Source organism: Pseudorca crassidens, chromosome 16 (genome assembly GCF_039906515.1).
Source record: "Pseudorca crassidens isolate mPseCra1 chromosome 16, mPseCra1.hap1, whole genome shotgun sequence".
NCBI lineage: Eukaryota > Metazoa > Chordata > Mammalia > Artiodactyla > Delphinidae > Pseudorca > Pseudorca crassidens.
The window spans coordinates 7432469-7449335 of record NC_090311.1 but is presented as its reverse complement, the minus strand read 5'-3'; the positions used below and the strand labels follow the sequence as shown (position 1 = coordinate 7449335).

The 16867-nt window shown below is 39.7% G+C and overlaps 1 protein-coding gene across 3 annotated transcripts in view; it reads left to right on the top strand.

The window, feature by feature from the left end:
• The first annotated feature begins 1420 nt into the window (after positions 1-1420).
• ZRANB1 (zinc finger RANBP2-type containing 1) overlaps positions 1421-16867 on the top strand; it is a 69259-nt gene continuing 53812 nt past the window's right edge. The window contains exon 1 of one of the 3 annotated variants that reach the window (XM_067709096.1): positions 1421-1827. The gene's annotated coding sequence lies outside the window, so the exon portion shown is untranslated. The remainder of the gene's footprint in view (positions 1828-16867) is intronic. The other 2 variants (XM_067709097.1, XM_067709099.1) reach the window with 2 other exon arrangements.

Genomic DNA, 16867 nt, shown 5'->3' with positions numbered 1-16867 from the left:
GAGAATGTGTGTTAAGTTTTTTAGGCAAATGACTGTTGCAGTTTAAACTCTGTTGATGAGTCCTTGAGCAAATAATGTTGCTCCGGGAAGGTGGTGGTTATTAAAACTCTCGACATCACAGGAATGGCTGCAAGTGTAAAGTATACCACTGATTAGGAAAGAGGTTGTTGATGAGAGGAAGCTATATCAGGTATTTCTCTTCCGTGGCCATAGTGAAGCTATGAGAATACCAGGCATAGTTTTACTAAATGAAGTCACCATCCGAGTTTTAAAAATCGAGTTAAACTCTGAATAATACATTCTTTCTGTTGAGGCTGAGGCGTCCAAAACTTCAGACGCCTCAGTGCTTTTTGACAGTGCTAAGAAGTTTACAACTTTTAAAGACTCTCTGTGTTTTTACGGTCATTCGAATTCTTGAAATAAAATTTGCAGTATGAAAAATGCAAGGCAAAGTCTCATTGAGAAAAGCAAACCTCCCCAGCCTGAAAAATATGACATACTCATGGGGTTTTAGTAATTGGGTAAATGATTTAGACTACTTGGCTATATTTACATTAAAAAAAGAAATATATGAAACATCACCATATAACATATTCTCTTTGGAACTTTGGCTCAGGTAATTCTCCCGGCAGTTTTTTCCCCCCCATGGCTATAATTTAATCTCTCCCTTACATTTACAATTTACAGTAAAAGCAAACCATTAGAAAATTAGGTTTACCCAATACTAGAGCTAGGAAGTAGTAAAAGAGAGCGAAAAGCAAAGTATCCATGGCTTTTTAAAAAATTAATTTTATTGAGATATAATTGGCATACAACTCTATGGCTTTTCATCATGAATATATGCATGTACTTAGGTAATACATACATTATAAATTTACACATTCACAAATATAAATGGATAGCTGCCTCGAAGACAGGAATAAAAAAAGACATTGTAAAAAAAAAGATATGAAAATGCAATTGTCTCAACCTAAACATTTATCTTCCCTGGTGTCTTATCAAGAGCTTGAAGCTGTATAAGAAAAAGTGATGCAGAATCTGTCACTAAGTAGTTCACTTGGTGAGACTTGGGAGTTGACTTAGAAGTCGGCTGTAAGAGCAACCGAGACCGTTCACTAGGAGCTGGGCAGCCACAAGAACGTCCTCCCAGCCGCCCCGGCTGCGTCCCCGTGCCCCGCGCACGCCGCGCCGTCGCCTCCCGGCGTGCCCCGCACGTCGCCGAAGTCCCGCAGCCCCAGCCAACCGGCCGCCGCACAGGGGGCGGGACCCGGGGGCCGGCGCGCGCCGCCGCCTCACAATCGGGGCCCGGCGCCGGCGTGACGTCCCCCTTCCGCGGCCCGCCTTCTGCGCCCGGAAAGAGGCGGCCGACCATTGGCTGCGCCGCTGGCGGCCTCGGGGCCAATGACACGGCGACGAGCGGCGGGGTCTGGCCTTGACGTTGTGCTGCTTGCCGTGGGGTTTTTTTGGCTCCGGGGCCCCTCACCGCCGCCATTAGGAGCCCGCTGCTCCCGAGGCCACCCCCCCTCCTCTCTCCCCCTCCCCCCCTGTGTCCCCCCGCCTCCGTGCCTGCTCTCCGCCCCTCTGCCCCCGCCTCCGGCAGCGGGAGTCGCGCGCGGGCCCGCGGTGACCATGTCCTGACTGAGGGGAGAGGGCGGAGGCGGCAGCAGCGGGGCGGGCGGCGGCGCGGAGGGAGGCGGAGAGGGGCCGGGCTCGGCTCGTCGCCGCGGGCTGCTCGGGGAGTCGCTGCCGCCGCCGCGGCCGCCGGGCGCCGAGCGTCGGACGGGGAGGAGGAGCAGGAGCTGGAGGAAGAGCCACCGCCGCCGCCAGGTAACCGGGCCCCGGGAGGGCGCCCCGCTGCAGGCCCCTCGCGGCTCCGCCGCCGCCTGCCCGGGCCCCTCGCTCCCTGATGGCGCCCAGGCCGCTGGGTCTCCCGGGCCGTCCGCCAGCGACCCCCGGGTAGGCGTCGCAGGCGAGGAGAGGGGAGGCGGCAAGGTCTGGCTCCTCCGCGCTTCCATCTTGGGCTTTCCCGATGCGGGGACAGGCCCGGGGCTGTGGGAGGGTGGGTCCGCTCGGCTTGTTTACCGACCATGGATCAGCCGCGGCTGGACGCGCCGCCTGCCTTGCCACCTCTCTTCCGCCAGATGACCCCCCTTCCCCCCGACTTCTTTTCCTGCCACCTCCGGGCTGGGGAGTGGGGTTTCTCTCGCGCTCTGCGGTAGGCCCTAAATACTTGGGTCCATCGCCACAAGTTGGTACTGGGCCCCAAACTTCGGTCCCTTGGCCGCTTCCTCTTCGCCTCCCGCGGTGGCCTTCCGTTGTTGCCTTTTCTGTCCTAGAAAGATGGGGGGCGACGGGGGTGGGCTGGGGAGGAGGAGCTGGAACTCGTGGCAAGATCGTCTAGCTCTCTCGCTCGCGATAACGATGGTTCCGTGCAACTCCCTATTATTTTCTCCGCTGTGGTTTGGTGTGGGTCGTTTCACAGACAAAAGGACTGTAATGAATACTTGCGTTAAGCACAAGGGACCAGCAGTTTAGGTTCAGCCTGGAAGTTTGAACCGGCCCATTATCTTTGAGATAACACTGGTGTTTTGAAACTCTGGCTGAGAATTTGGTATTTCAGTCAATTGATTCCATAACTCCGTAGGCTATGAGGTTAAACGCCGTCCCCTCTATCCAATATTTTGGTCTGTTTGCTCACCGTATGATCTGTTATGTTGTTGTCAATAAATTTAATGTACAGTTGAAGAGAAATCTTTACCTCATGGAAACGTTATATAATGAGTGTTTTTTCTAAAGTCTCTTTTTAGTTGACTTCTTTATCACTTGTGCGACCTCAAGGGTACCCATGTTTTGATCAAACGTGGATGACTCAGTATTCAAACCATAAGCCAGGGGAAACCATAAGGAATATTGATCTTGGGTTGTGCCAGGGGTCTTAGGAAAGTCATTAAACTAGGTTTGTGAAAAATTAAGCTGGATCTCTCCTCCTGGTTATTAATATTATTAATTAAATGAGGCAGTTGTAAAGAAATCTAGAATCCTGATTCCCCCTTGATTTCTGGATCTTATGATATGCAGTCACCTTCTTATACTAAAGTTTCATAACATTGTTTTTATAGGCTGTCGGGGACTGAGAGGACAGTAATGGCACATTTTAATCTTTGGGGAGGATATTATTTGAATGTCATGAGGGATTTTTATTTCTGTTGATGTTTCAGCACCTTTTGTTAATGCTTCAGAACATTGAGACACCCATTTATTTACTCTTGAAATGTGCTTGGGTTAGTATGATGAACTCATTCATGGTAGCTTATGGCCTTGATCCAGCTCTGTGTGCTGATAAGGGTTTGGCATATTGCATTTAAAGTCAGAGGATTAGCATAGTTTTGGAACTCATGATCCAGATGTAGGATATTTGAGGTAAATTGCCTCCTGTGTGTAACTGATATAGTGAGAGCTCTTCAATGTGCTTTATACTTATATCGCTTTTATAGTAGATGGAGGCTTTAAATAAATGGGAGCTGCAAAAGTAGACCACTGTAACTTTTTATTTAACTTGGTTCAGCGTTATTATTTGAGCATTGCTGCTCACTTCCCTCCTTCCCCAATAATAAGCTTTTGCACCTGGGCTTTGAATACGTTTTCTCTCAGTGATGTGTTTCACCTGGACTATTTGTGCTCCGCTAATGCCTTGGGTAAATAATATCTTGCACATTTTAACACTCACCTTCTCACATCACAACATAAAAAGTTCCGGAACTCTCCTTGTTACATGCAAAGTAAGGTTTAAGCTCCTTGGTGTGGTTTTCAGGTTTCTCTGTAATCTGGCCCTGATCCATTCTTCAGTCTTAACTCATTTCTTCCCTTTGTGAATCTTTAGTTCCAGCCAAACTAACTTGTTTGTTGTTCCTGTGAAGTTCCTCCTCTTGGCCTTTCTTTGTGCCTTTCTTTCTGTTTGAAACTCTTTTCTGCTTGTATTCACGGATACTCCCTTTACTCTGGGCCCAGTCTCTTGAGAAGCCTTTTTGACTAGTTCAACCCCAAGGGATCTATTCATACCTCTCCTGTGTGGGACTGTTTTCTTCTTTTTTTTTTTTCTTAGCATATGCTAGCCTGGATTTCAGTTTATCTTTTTATGTCTTTATTCGGCTTCCCAGTTAGATTTTTAAGACCTTTGAGGAGTGGGTATGAATCCTAAACCATGTATCTGTGGAGACCATATATTAAGCACTGAAAATATGAATACGTTGACAAAGTATTTTGGTTATAGAATTGTTCTAGAATATGAAGTTTGTACTCCTCTGAGTATTGGAGTTGCTGATTTCAAAGTTGGACTTTGATGGGTTTTTAAAAAAAATTTATTTATTTTATTTATTTATTTTTGGCTGCGTTGGGTCTTCGTTGCTGCGCCCAGGCTTTCTAGTTGTGGCGAGCAGGGGCTACTCTTTGTTGCGGTGCGTGGGCTTCTCATTGTGGTGGCTTCTCTTGTTGCGGAGCACAGGCTATAGGCGTGTGGGCTTCAGTAGTTGTGGCACGCGGGCTTAGTAGCGGCTCGCGGGCTCTAGAGCGCAGGCTCAGTAGTTGTGGCACACAGGCTTAGTTGCTCCGTGGCATGTGGGATCTTCCCGGACCAGGGCTCGAACCCGTGTCCCCTGCATTGGCAGGCGGATTCTTAACCACTGCGCCACCAGGGAAGCCCGGGCTTTGATGACTTAATGAGACAAAATATTTGAAACCATGGCTGTCTCTAAAAAGTTTTTTTTGGCCAGTATGTTTATATCTATTATCAGCATGGTTCTCTTCCTGTAGAGGATGCTCAACATTTTGTTAATGGTATAAGTACTACAGATCTGTAGTTTACTTCAGATTTGAGTTTGGGGCGGTTACTTTGGTTTGAGTTTGGCACCAGTGGCACTGTTGTCATGCCATATTTGTACATAGGTAACATTTAGCATCATGGGCAGGAGACAGTAATCTGTAGTCTCAGTTTGCATCCTTAACCTCAGATGTTGGCAGCATGTGTCATTGATCATGAGGCAGATGAGACTCAGGAGAATGTGTGATTCACTGCTACCTGTCAACACTGTTGGAAGAAACACAAACAAGCCCATCCATAGTATTTTTGTATCCCAAGGATAATTACGTGTAATTATGTAGCACATGGGTGGTTGCTGATGTAGTTGGAGAACAGGTGTGTACGTTCCTCTTGTGTTGTATGTGTGAGTGAGAGGCCTGATGTTTTATGGATACATAGTCTCCTAGCAGTAAATCATCTTGATTTATCCACTGCATCTTTGTGGAAACTTGTGTTCTTCCTCCAGTTCATCAAAATATTTTTTTTCTCCTGAAATTGACTGGTTTTTAGAAACTAGTTTACATAAAAACTTTTTTTTAAGCTTCAGAAACCTTTTTAGCATAATTGAAGCTAAAATTAATCTGTTAACTTTCCAGAAATACTAAGCATTTTTACTTAGGCTACTTGCATTTGTAAAAGGGACTTTCACAGAATTACATCAGTAATTTCACCACTTGACAAATCTGGATCAGTAAGCATTCATTCTTTGCTCTCTGGGAGGGTGGTATTTTGGTTAAGATTAAATTTTTGAAAAGAGTCATTAGTTTGAATTTTAAAGTGGAGGTTGGTCAGGAACATAAAATTTATTTTTCAGGTGCCTAGTGAATTGAACTTTTTAGTAATGAAAAAACTAATTTCCTTTATTTTTTACTCTTTTTTTTTTTGGCGGAACGCGGACCTCTCACTGTTGTGGCCTCTCCCCTTACGGAGCACAGGCTCCGGACGCGCAGGCTCAGCGGCCATGGCTCACGGGCCCAGCCGCTCCGCGGCATGTGGGATCTTCCTGGACCGGGGCACGAACCCGTGTCCCCTGCATCGGCAGGCGGACTCTCAACCACTGCGCCACCAGGGAAGCCTTTTGGCTTTTTATTTTGTACAGTTTGGCAAGTCAGATTTTTATGTGGATTGAATTTACATAAATAAAAAATATTCGAGTGGATGAGGCATTGTTGGAAATCAGTTGCATATATCTCCGTCTTTTAAAATTTTTTTAACAATAACAGCTTAATTGAGGTTTAGTTCATAAAACAAAAAATTCACACTTTTAAAGTATGGAATTCATTGGTTTTTAGTGTATTTACAAAGTTATGTAACCATCACCACTATTCAGAACATGTTCATCACCCCCAAAATAGACCTTGTACCCATTAGCAGTCATTCCCTCTTTGCCCCAGTTCCTGGCAACAAGTAATCTACTTCTGTCTTTATGGATTTACCTGTTCTGTACATTTCATATAAATGGAATCAAACAATATAGTCGTCCTTTGGTATCTGTGGGGGATTGGTTCCAGGATCCCTCTTGGATCCCCAAATCCAGGGATACTCAATTCCCTCATATAAAATGGCAAAATATTTGCATATAACCTACACACAACCTCTTGTATACTTTAAATCATATCTATATTACTTATAATACCTAATACAATATAAATGCTATGTAAATAGTTGTCAGTGCGTGAAAATTCAAGTTTTGCTTTTTGGAACTTTATTTATATGACCCTTGGTATCTGGCTTTGTTCACTTCACTTATCGTTTTCAAGGTTTATCCATCTTGTAGCATGTATCAGTACTTCATTCTTTTTTATGGCTGAATAATATTCCATGTATGGGTACATACCACATTTTGTTTATATTTATCTATTCATTGATTGATGGGCATTTGAGTAGTTTCCACTTTTTGGCTTTTTATGAAATATGCTGCTGTGAACATTTGTGTACAAACTTGTGTGTGGACGTAAGTTTTCATTTTTTGGGGGGTATATATTGATACCTAGGATGGAATTGCCGGTTCATATGGTAACTCTGTGTTTAACCTTTGAGGAACTTTGTGACTGTTTTCTAAAGTGGTTGTACCATTTTTGCATTTATACCAGCAATGTATGAGGGTTCCATTTCTCTACATCCTCATCAACACTTGTTATTGTCTGTCTTTTTTATTATAGCTGTCTTAGTGAAGTGGAATCTCCTAGTTTTTATTTGCATTCCCTAATGGCTGGTGGTATCGAGTATCTTTTCATGTGCTTACTGGTCGTTTGTGTATCTTTAGAGAATGTCTACTCCAATCCTTTGCCCATTTTTCAGTTGGGTTATTTGTCTTTTTATTGTTGAGTTGTGAGAGTTTTTTATATATTCTGGACACAAGTCAGATGACTTGCAAATACTTTCTCCTGTTCTGTAGGTTATCTCTTTATTGATGGTGTACTTTGAAACGCAAAAGATTTTAATTTTGATGTCCAATTTATCTGTTTTCTTTTGTCACTGTGCTTTTGGTGTCATCTCTAAGAAGCCATTGTGTAATCCAAGGTCAAGAAGATTTGCATTTCTTCTAAGAATTTTACAGTTCTTAGCTCTTACATTTAGGTCTTTGATAATTTTGAGTTAAGTTTTGTATATAGTATGAGATAGGGATCCAAATTTATTCTTTTGCAGAGGGCTGTCAAGTTGTCCCAGCATCATTTGCTGAAATTCAGTTAGCTTTAGTAACATAATTATTCTCAGCCATCAATTGATTATTGCAAGACAGTATTCCCTGGATGTATGAAGAAATTATCCTTACTTTGCAGATGGAGAAAAGGATTTCTACTGAGTGTTGCTCATTAAGTTGCAGCAGTACGCTTGTGATTGGAATTCTGAAGGCAAGACCATTTCTGTAATGGTTTTTTTTTTGTTGTTGTTCTCGCCGTGAGGCCTATCATTTCTGTAATTTTTAACAAACCACTTTTAAATCCTTTTCTGGTTGGGGTGGGTAATTAACTTCATTTTTTGGTATTTAATAAAGTTAAAGTTTGTTTTTAAACAGGGGAACGACAGGAATTTGTAGAACTTTAGACTAATCTTTGTTTGGAATACTATCCTTTGATACCAGGAGAATATTGAATTGCTTTTTATTGTCTAAATGATTAGTGAGCAACTGTTTTATAGCAAACACTGTTTGTAGAGACGTAAAAGTGAATTTTTCAGTTGATCATTAGAAAGAAACCTTATTCCACAAAACTAAGTACTATGAAGTGGTAAAGAAGTGACTAAATTAGCACAAGATTAGGATTGGGTCAAGAAGGGTTTTACAGAAGTGGGAACATTTGAGCTAGTCTTTGAAGAAGGAGTGACAAGTTTCTAGGTATATATAGAACCAGGTAAGAATGGGAGGTGGGAGTGGGAGAACATCGTGTGCAGAAGCAATTGTAAGTGAAGGCATGGAGATATGAAAATTACATGCCACATATAAGGACCAGCAGAGGGTACAGTATGGCTAAAGCATGTGGATGAGGTTGGAATGGTGCTCATAGCACCTGGATATGAATGCCTTATTCCTTCTCCAGTCCCTGATCCTCTTTTTCCCCTTGAGCTAGTATTGTCAAGGAGCTGGGAAATAGAAAGGAGAAGTGATCCTCTTCAGTGTGGATCATCTTTACAGGTGGGAAGAGGGAAGGGTTCTCTGTCTCCGTGTGTGTGTGTGTGTGTGTGTGTGTGTGTGTGTGTGTGTGTGTGTGTGTGTGTGTGTGTGTGTGTGTGTAGGGGGATTTGTTTGAGGATATTTGTTGTATTAAGCTTAAAATCTGAAGGCCTTGTTTTTATAGAAATTCATTCAAATTAAGTTAATAATTGTTGGGCACCTGCTGTGTGATCTGAGATTGTTTAGGATTTTCAAAAAAGTAGATTACATGAAATACTGTTACAAAGACTACTGAGTTAAAACATTTAGTAACGACTTGTTCAGTGTTAAGCATTTTAGAAAGTAATTGTACTGGATGTTCAGATAACTCTACAAACAAGACAGAGTCTCTGTTACTTGTATTTACATTCTAGTATAGAGAGAGCGCAACCAAGGAAAAACAAAAATAAAAACAAAAAACAAAAAAAACCAAACCAAACCCAAGTAGTGATAGGTGCTCTGCAGATAATATAATGAAAGTAGGGTAATGTGGTGGAGAATGACATCAGTCTGGTGAGGGAAAATCTTTCTGAGGTATTATTTAAACCTAGCTTTTGATGACAAGAGCTGACCATGTGAAAATATGGGGAAAGAGAATTCTAGGCAGAGGAGATTTCTAATATAAAACTCCTATGGTGAAAATGAGCTTGCTTGTAAAAGGAACAGAACAAAATCCGCTGGGGAATTTTAATTTTATTCTGAGTGGGTTGGGAAGCCATTAGAGGATTTTAAGTCCTTGTGTTGTGACCTGGTTTATGTTTCTAAAGGATCCACCTGGCTTCCATGCGAGGATGGTGGATAGAATAGAAGCAGCAAGATTAGTGGGGAGGTTATGTAGTAATCGTGAGAGTTGATGGTGGCTTGGACTAGGGGTATGGTAGGGTAATCTGGAGAAAAATTCAGATTTTGGGATTTGTTTTGGAGGTAGCGTCAATGTCTTGTTGTAGATAGAGACAGTAACTATATACAGTCAGTCCATCTTGTAACCTAATATTCACATTTCGTTCTAGGGAAATAAGTTTTTGTAACTCTGGAAGGCTGTGGTGCATTTGTGAGAGAAAACAGGAGTCAGAATCTGGGCTTTACTTCCTAAAGCTTTGTAAGTGTGGACAAGTCATTTCACCTTTCCTGAAGCCACAGATTCCTTGTCATTAAAATGAAGATACTTGTACCTCAGAAGGATTCTGGGGTACCTTACAGGAAATTACCTGAGGGTTCCGAAGATGAAGTGAAATAATAGAAGTTTTCTGTGACCTGAAGCTTCATATAAAATTTAAGGTGGTGTTATTTCACGCTGACATTTGTTCATAATATTAATTATTGGATGTGGATCTTGACATTATTGGTGTTAGCCCTCGTGTAAGGACAGGAAAGGCATTACCATAATTTTTTCAGATGAAGAGGCTTGGATCTTAAGGGTTTGGCCAATATCCCTGACTTAGTAAGAGGTGGAGAGGGACGTGAACTCACATCTAAAAAGTGCAGTACATTTTTCTCTATATAAAATAACAAGAGATGGAACTGATCTTCCCATAGTAAAATAAAGTAGATTTCCCCTTAATAATGCTTTGGTGAAAGGCAGTAAATCGCTGAAGGGAAATATTGTAGGATATTCTTGACACACACGTGTGTTTGTGTTTGGAAGGTTCTTTTATGTGCTGTTTAGGATTTTTCATCTAAGTGTTGGGGTGTTGAAATTTTTAAAGCGGCTGAATAACAACACCAGATTTTTTTTTTTTTTTTTTGGACAGATTACTCTGGCAGAGATATGGAGTATGAAGGTTGGAAGACCAGTTAGAATAATAAATAAAATATTTGAGAGAAATGATGAACTAGGGCTTGGTTGTAGGGGTAGAAAAAACAGACAATTCTTGAGAAATTTTTAGATATAGGAGGCCACATTTACTCTCATATAAAAGGACTGTTGTGTACCTGTTTCTTGGTTTTTGTCAGAATAACAATGATGTATGTGAAAGTATTTTGTAAATTATAAGGTTTATTGTGTGATATGGACATATATAAGTACAAATGTATTTTTCTCCCAGAACTGTTTGAAAGTAAATTGCAGACTTGATACCCCTTAATCTCTAAATATTTCAGTGTGTATTTCCTAAAAACAAGGTCTTTCTCTTATGTAACCACAATAGAGTTATCAAACTCAGGAAATTAACATTGCATGATTCTTATAAGAATAAGATTCTATAAATCTTATTTAAATTTTGTCAGTTGTTCCATTAATATTCTTTATAAAGACAAAAGAAAATCTCAGATCATGAGTTGCAGTCTATTGCCATGTTTTTTATAGGTTCCTTTAACTGGAACAAAAAAGTCCTTGTTTTTCATGATATTGATGTTTTTGAAGAATATAGGACTAGTAATTTCGTAGAAGGTCTCTTAATATTGGCATTTCTGATATTTTTGCATAATCAGAGTCAGAGTATGTACTTTTTAGCAAGAATGCCACAGAGGTGATGTTTTGTTCTTAGTACAACATATCAAGAGGCAAATGATGTCATTATTGGTGTGGTTAACTTTGATTACTTCGTTAAGGTGTCTACCAGGTTTTGTAACATACCAGTTATTGTTGGGAGATACTTGGAGACTATTTAAATATCCTGTTAATTCTCAAATTTTCACCCACTAGTTTTAACATTCAGTGATGATTCTTTTCTGAATCTGTTGTAGAGATTGCCTAATGGTGAATTTCTAATCCAGTTATTCATTTTGCATTTATTAGTTTGATTTCTGTTGTAAGGAAGAACTTTCTCCTCCATTATTTATCTGTTAGTTTGTGTGTAGAGTTTTGTATATTTGTCTTAGTCAGTGCTTTAAAAATCCTTTACTGTTGTTATTTATGTGGATGCTTGAGTTGATCCAGATTTGGCCAGTGTGAGCCCTTCATGCTAATGTCTATCTCGCTCTCTTTTTTTTTTTTTTTTTTGCGGTACGCCGGCCTCTCACTGTTGTGGCCTCTCCCGTTGCAGAGCACAGGCTCCGGACGTGCAGGCTCAGCGGCCATGGCTCACGGGCCCAGCCGCTCCGTGGCATGTGGGATCCTCCCGGACCAGGGCATGAACCCGTTTCCCCTGCATTGGCAGGCGGACTCTCAACCACTGCGCCACCAGCGAAGCCCTCTATGTCTTTTTTTAATTAAAAATTTTAGGTGTGAACGTATTTTAGATTTTATTTTAATTTTTTAGAGCAGTTTTAGGTTCACACCAAAAGTTCTTGTGTCCTTTTTTTTAAAACTTCCCATTATTCTTTGAGAACTGATTTTTTTAAAAAAATGTTTCCTGGATATAGTGACTAAAAACATTGTTAAGAAGTAGATTTTAAAAAATAATCTTTAGTTTTTAGAGCAGTTTAGGTTCACAGCAAAATTGAGCAGAAAGTACAGAGGGTTCTTATACCCCCCCCCACATGCATACCTCTCCCACTGTCAACATCCTGCAACTGAGTGGTACATTTGTTACGTTGATGAATCTACCGTGACACATAATTATCAACCAGAGTCCATAGTTTACATTAAGGTTCGCTCTTGGTATGTACACTTTATGGAGTTTGACAAATGTAGAATGGCATGTATCTACCATTATAGTATCATACAGAATAGTTTCACTGCCCTAAAAATCCTCTGTGTTCTGCCTATTCATCCCTCCCCCTCGCCATCCCCTGGCAACCACTGATCTTTGTCTCCATAGTTTTGCCTTTTCCAGAATGTTAAATAGTTGGAATCAAACAGTATATAGCCATTTCAGATGGGCTTCTTTCACTTAGTAATATGCATTTAAGGTTCCTTCATGTCTCTTCATGGCTTGCTGGGTCGTTTCTCTTTAGTGCTGAATAATATTTCCTTGTCTGGATGTACCACAGTTTATTTATCCATTCACTTATACTGAACTTTGGTTGCTTGCAAGTTTTGGCAGTTATGAATAAAGCTGCATCCATGTGCAGGTTTTTGTGTGGACATAAAATTTCAACTCCTTTGAGTAAATACAAGATGCACAATTGCTAGGACATACGGTAAGAGTATGTTTAGTTTTGTAAGAAACTGCCGAACTCTCTTCCTAACTTGGCTATACCACTTTGCATTCCTATCAGCAATGAATGAGAGGTCTTGTTGATCTATATATCATCAGCATTTGGTGTTGTCAGTGTTCTGGATTTCGGGCAATAGGTGTAAAGTGGTATCTCATTGCTGTTTTAATTTGTAGTTCTCTAATGAGGTATTGTTTGCCATCTGTATACCTTCCTTGAAGTGTCTGTTCAGGTCTCTGCCCATGTTTTAATTAGGTTGTTTACTTTTTTTTATTGTTGAGTTGCAAGAGTTCTTTGTATAGTTTGGATAACAGTCCTTTATCAGATATGTGTTTTGCAAATATTTTCTCCTATTTTTTTGGCTTATCTTGTCATTCTCTTGACAATGTCTTTTGTAGAACAGAACTTTTTAATTTTAACAAATCTAGTTTCTCAAGTATATTTTTCATGGATTGTGTCTTTGGTGTTTTATCTAAAAAGTCATTGACATAGTCAAGGTCTTCTAGATTTCCTGTTAGGTTACCTTCATAACAGGAATTTTATAATTTTGCATTTTACATTTAGGTCTGTGATCCATTTTGAGTTAATTTTTGTAAAAGGTATGAGGTCTGTGTCTAAGAGTCTTTTTTTTGTTTTTTTTGTGTTTTTTTTTGCGTGTGGATGTCCAGTGCTTTCAGCACCATTTTTTGAAAAGACTTTCTTTTTTCCATTGTATTGCCTTTACTTCTTTGTCAAATATCAGTTGACTCTATATATGTGGGTGTATTTCTGGGGTCTCTGCTCTATTCCATTGATCTGTTTGTCCGTTCTTTCACCAGTGTTTTGATTACTGTAGTTGTATAGTAAGTGTAGAAGTCAGGGTAGTTAGTCCTCTGACTTTTTTTTTTCCTTCGGTACTGTGTTGGTTATTCTTACTGTTTGGTTATTCTGGATATTATGCTTCTCCATATAAACTTTAGAATCAGTTTGTCAGTACTCACAAACTTGCTGGAATTTTGATTGGGGTCGCATTGAATCTTTTGACCAAGCTGGGGAGAACTGAGATTTTGACAATATTGAGTCTTCTTATCCATGAACGTGAAGTATCTCTCCATTTATTTAGTTCTCGGATTTCTTTCATCAGAGTTTTGTAGTTTTCCTGATATAGATCTTGTACATATTTTGTTAGATTTATACTTATGTAATTCAGTTTTGGGAGTGCTAATGTAAATGGCGATGTGTTTTAAATTTCAAATTCCATTTGTTCATTGCTGGTATATAGGAAAGCAATTTACTTATTTAACCTGTATCCTGCAACCTTGTTATAATTCTGTATTAGCTGCAGGAGTTTTGTCGATTCTTTTGGATTTTCTTCACAGACAAGTCATGTCATCTGCGAATAAAAACAATTTTATTTCTTACTTTCCAATCTGTATTTTTATTTCCTTTTCTTGTTTTACAGTATTAGCAGGAATTTCCAGTTTGACACTGAAAAGGTGTAGTGAGAGGGGACGTCCTTGCCTTATTACTGATATCAGCTGGAAAGTTTCTAGTTTCTCACCATTAAGTTAGGTGTAGGTTTTTTTTTTTTTTTTTTTCCCTCGGTACGCGGGCCTCTCACTGTTGTGGCCCCTCCCGCTGCAGAGCACAGGCTCCGGATGCGCAGGCTCAGCGGCCATGGCCCACAGGCCCAGCCGCTCCGCGGCACGTGGGATCCTCCCGGACCGGGGCACGAATCCGCGTCCCCTGCATCGGCAGGCGGACTCTCAACCACTGTGCCACCAGGGAAGCCCTAGTCCTTTTCTTGTACATTATTCTGTATCCACATTCTCTGCAACGGATTGGATCCCTTGATTTTATTTCATTTTCTTTGTGACATTCTCCACAGATATATATCATTGGCTGCTGCTTTGGGTGTTGAACGTCCTTCTGGGTGTCCATTGTTGTTTCCACGTAACAGGGGGAAACTTGCCTGATTTTCCAAACAGATTCCGCCTCGCCGCTGTAGTTTCAGCAATCATAAAATTATTCTGTAAAATTGCTATAAAAGTTTGTAAATGCTTACTCTCAGTTTCTCTACAGACTAGTAAACAGTTTGTAGAATATCGCAGGGCCCTGGACCAAGTTTTGAGTAGCACTGTTAACAATATACAGCATACTGCTTCTTGCTCCTTTTCTAATCTTAGCAATCTAAGCCTTAATTCTTAGTCTGTAATAGCATTTGTTACCTTCTTGATAGATTTTTAAAACTTTTCATTATGAAAAATTCCAAAAATATATACATATAGAGAGACTAGGAGAATGAATTCTCATGTATCCATCACCCAGTTAATAATATATGGCCAGTCTTGTTTCATTTATATTTTTCTTGCTTCTTCCCAGTGGATTATTTTAAAGCAAATTCAAGCCATTTTATAACATTGTAAATAATTCAGTATGTGTCTCTTAAGGGAAAAGTCCTCTTTTAGAAAAATAGGTACCATACTGTTAATCACACCTTAACATTTAAACAACTTCTTAATATCAAATCAGTGTTCAAATTAATTTTTAACATGTATATAAGTTTTAATATACACACACCCATAGGAATTTGCTGATTGCATCTCCACGGAAATCAGTTTGTTCCTCTATCCCCTGTGATCCTGTAAACGGGTAGTTAGATCTAGAAGCTTGATCACATTCAGGTTTGATAACTGTTACTATTATTTGGCACAAATAATTCATAGAGGGTATGATGTATGGATGTATGATATAGCTTTGTTTTAGAAATAGGATTTTGTTACTGCTTAGATACATTAAGTGATCATTAATATTAAGTATATATTTTAAAATTTGAGCTTGTCACTTGTCACAGATGGAGCAGGGAAAAGTTAAAAAATGTTTTAATTAACTTTGGAAATAGTATTTGCAAAATAAATTGAATAAGCAAGATTTTAAAGTGAGTCTTTTTAAAAAAATTTTTATTGGAGTATAGTTGATTTGCAATGTTGTGTTTCAGGTGTACAGCAAAGTGAATCAATTATACAGATATCCACTCTCTTTTAGATTCTTTTCCCATATATGCCATTAAAGAGTATTGAGTAGAGTTCTCTGTGCTATACAGTAGGTTCTTATTATCTATTTTATATATAGATCCCAACCTTCCAATTTATCGTCCCCCCTAAAGTGAGTCCTTACATAGAAGAATGTGAGACTTTGGAGATTCTGGAGATCATCTTGTTTAACTCATTTATTTTTTCACAGATGGGAAAATGGAAGCTCTTAGAGATAAAAATAATTTATTAACTATCTCAAAGATAGTCATTCTTTGCTTTTCTTTAACACAAGGTCATGTATAGGTAGTGTGATTAATACACACCTGTCATTTGGGGAGACTTTTCCCTTTTTCAGTTGTCTCAATGCAAATGGAGGGCTTTATTATTTTAATTGACATACAGTGGTTTCTTTAGTAATCTGGATTAGTGTATTGGTTTAAGAGAAGTCAGGCTGACTTTTATTAATAATATTTTCTTCCCCAGGGATTGCCTCCAAAATTAAAAATACTTAAGGCATTTTATAGTCTAAAGTCGTGATAAATACCTCAGATTGGTGGTTTTTTCTTCCACTCAATTTTACATGGAAAATTTAGTATATCTTGTTTTATAAATAACTTTTTAGGTCCTGCTTACTTAACTTTTTAGGCATTTTGCAGTAGTTCTCAATCTAGATAAGCTTTGGGAAGATTCTCTGTAATTTTGAAAAGCTAAAATGTGAGCAAAATGGGTGTGAACAAGTTTTTTATTTTTTTAAGTTTGCTTGTTTAGATATTGTATGTTATTGGTTATCTAGGAAAGACTGTTTAGTGAGGCATTACATGCAGTTTATTAATTGTCCAAATTCTGGATAGTGGGAATAAGTGACTATGGGCTGCAGTATAAATGTATTTTTATTACATTGTCTGTCTGCTACAGACTTTGGAGCCAGAATGCCCAGGTTCAAATCCTGGCTCTGCCACTTAGTAGCTTTGTGACTTTGGGCAAGTTACTCAACTTCTCTTTTCCTGTTTCCAGTCTTTAAAATTGGAGGTAATAGTAGTACCTGTTTCATAGGATTCTGAAGATTAGATTACCTGATGTATAGGTACAGTGCTTAGAAGTGTCTGGCACACAGTACATGCTTAAGTGTTAGCTATTTTCTTTTCTTAGTTGGATGAGGCTGACCCTGGCAAAGTTGTGGAGTAGACAGAGTTGGCCTGGACATACATCCATCTCTAATGGTTGGGTAAGCAGTCTTTTCAACCTGCTGCTGTCTTTGGCATTCCTTCCCAGGTTGCCCTTTGCTAAACTTTTGCCTACTTACTCTCC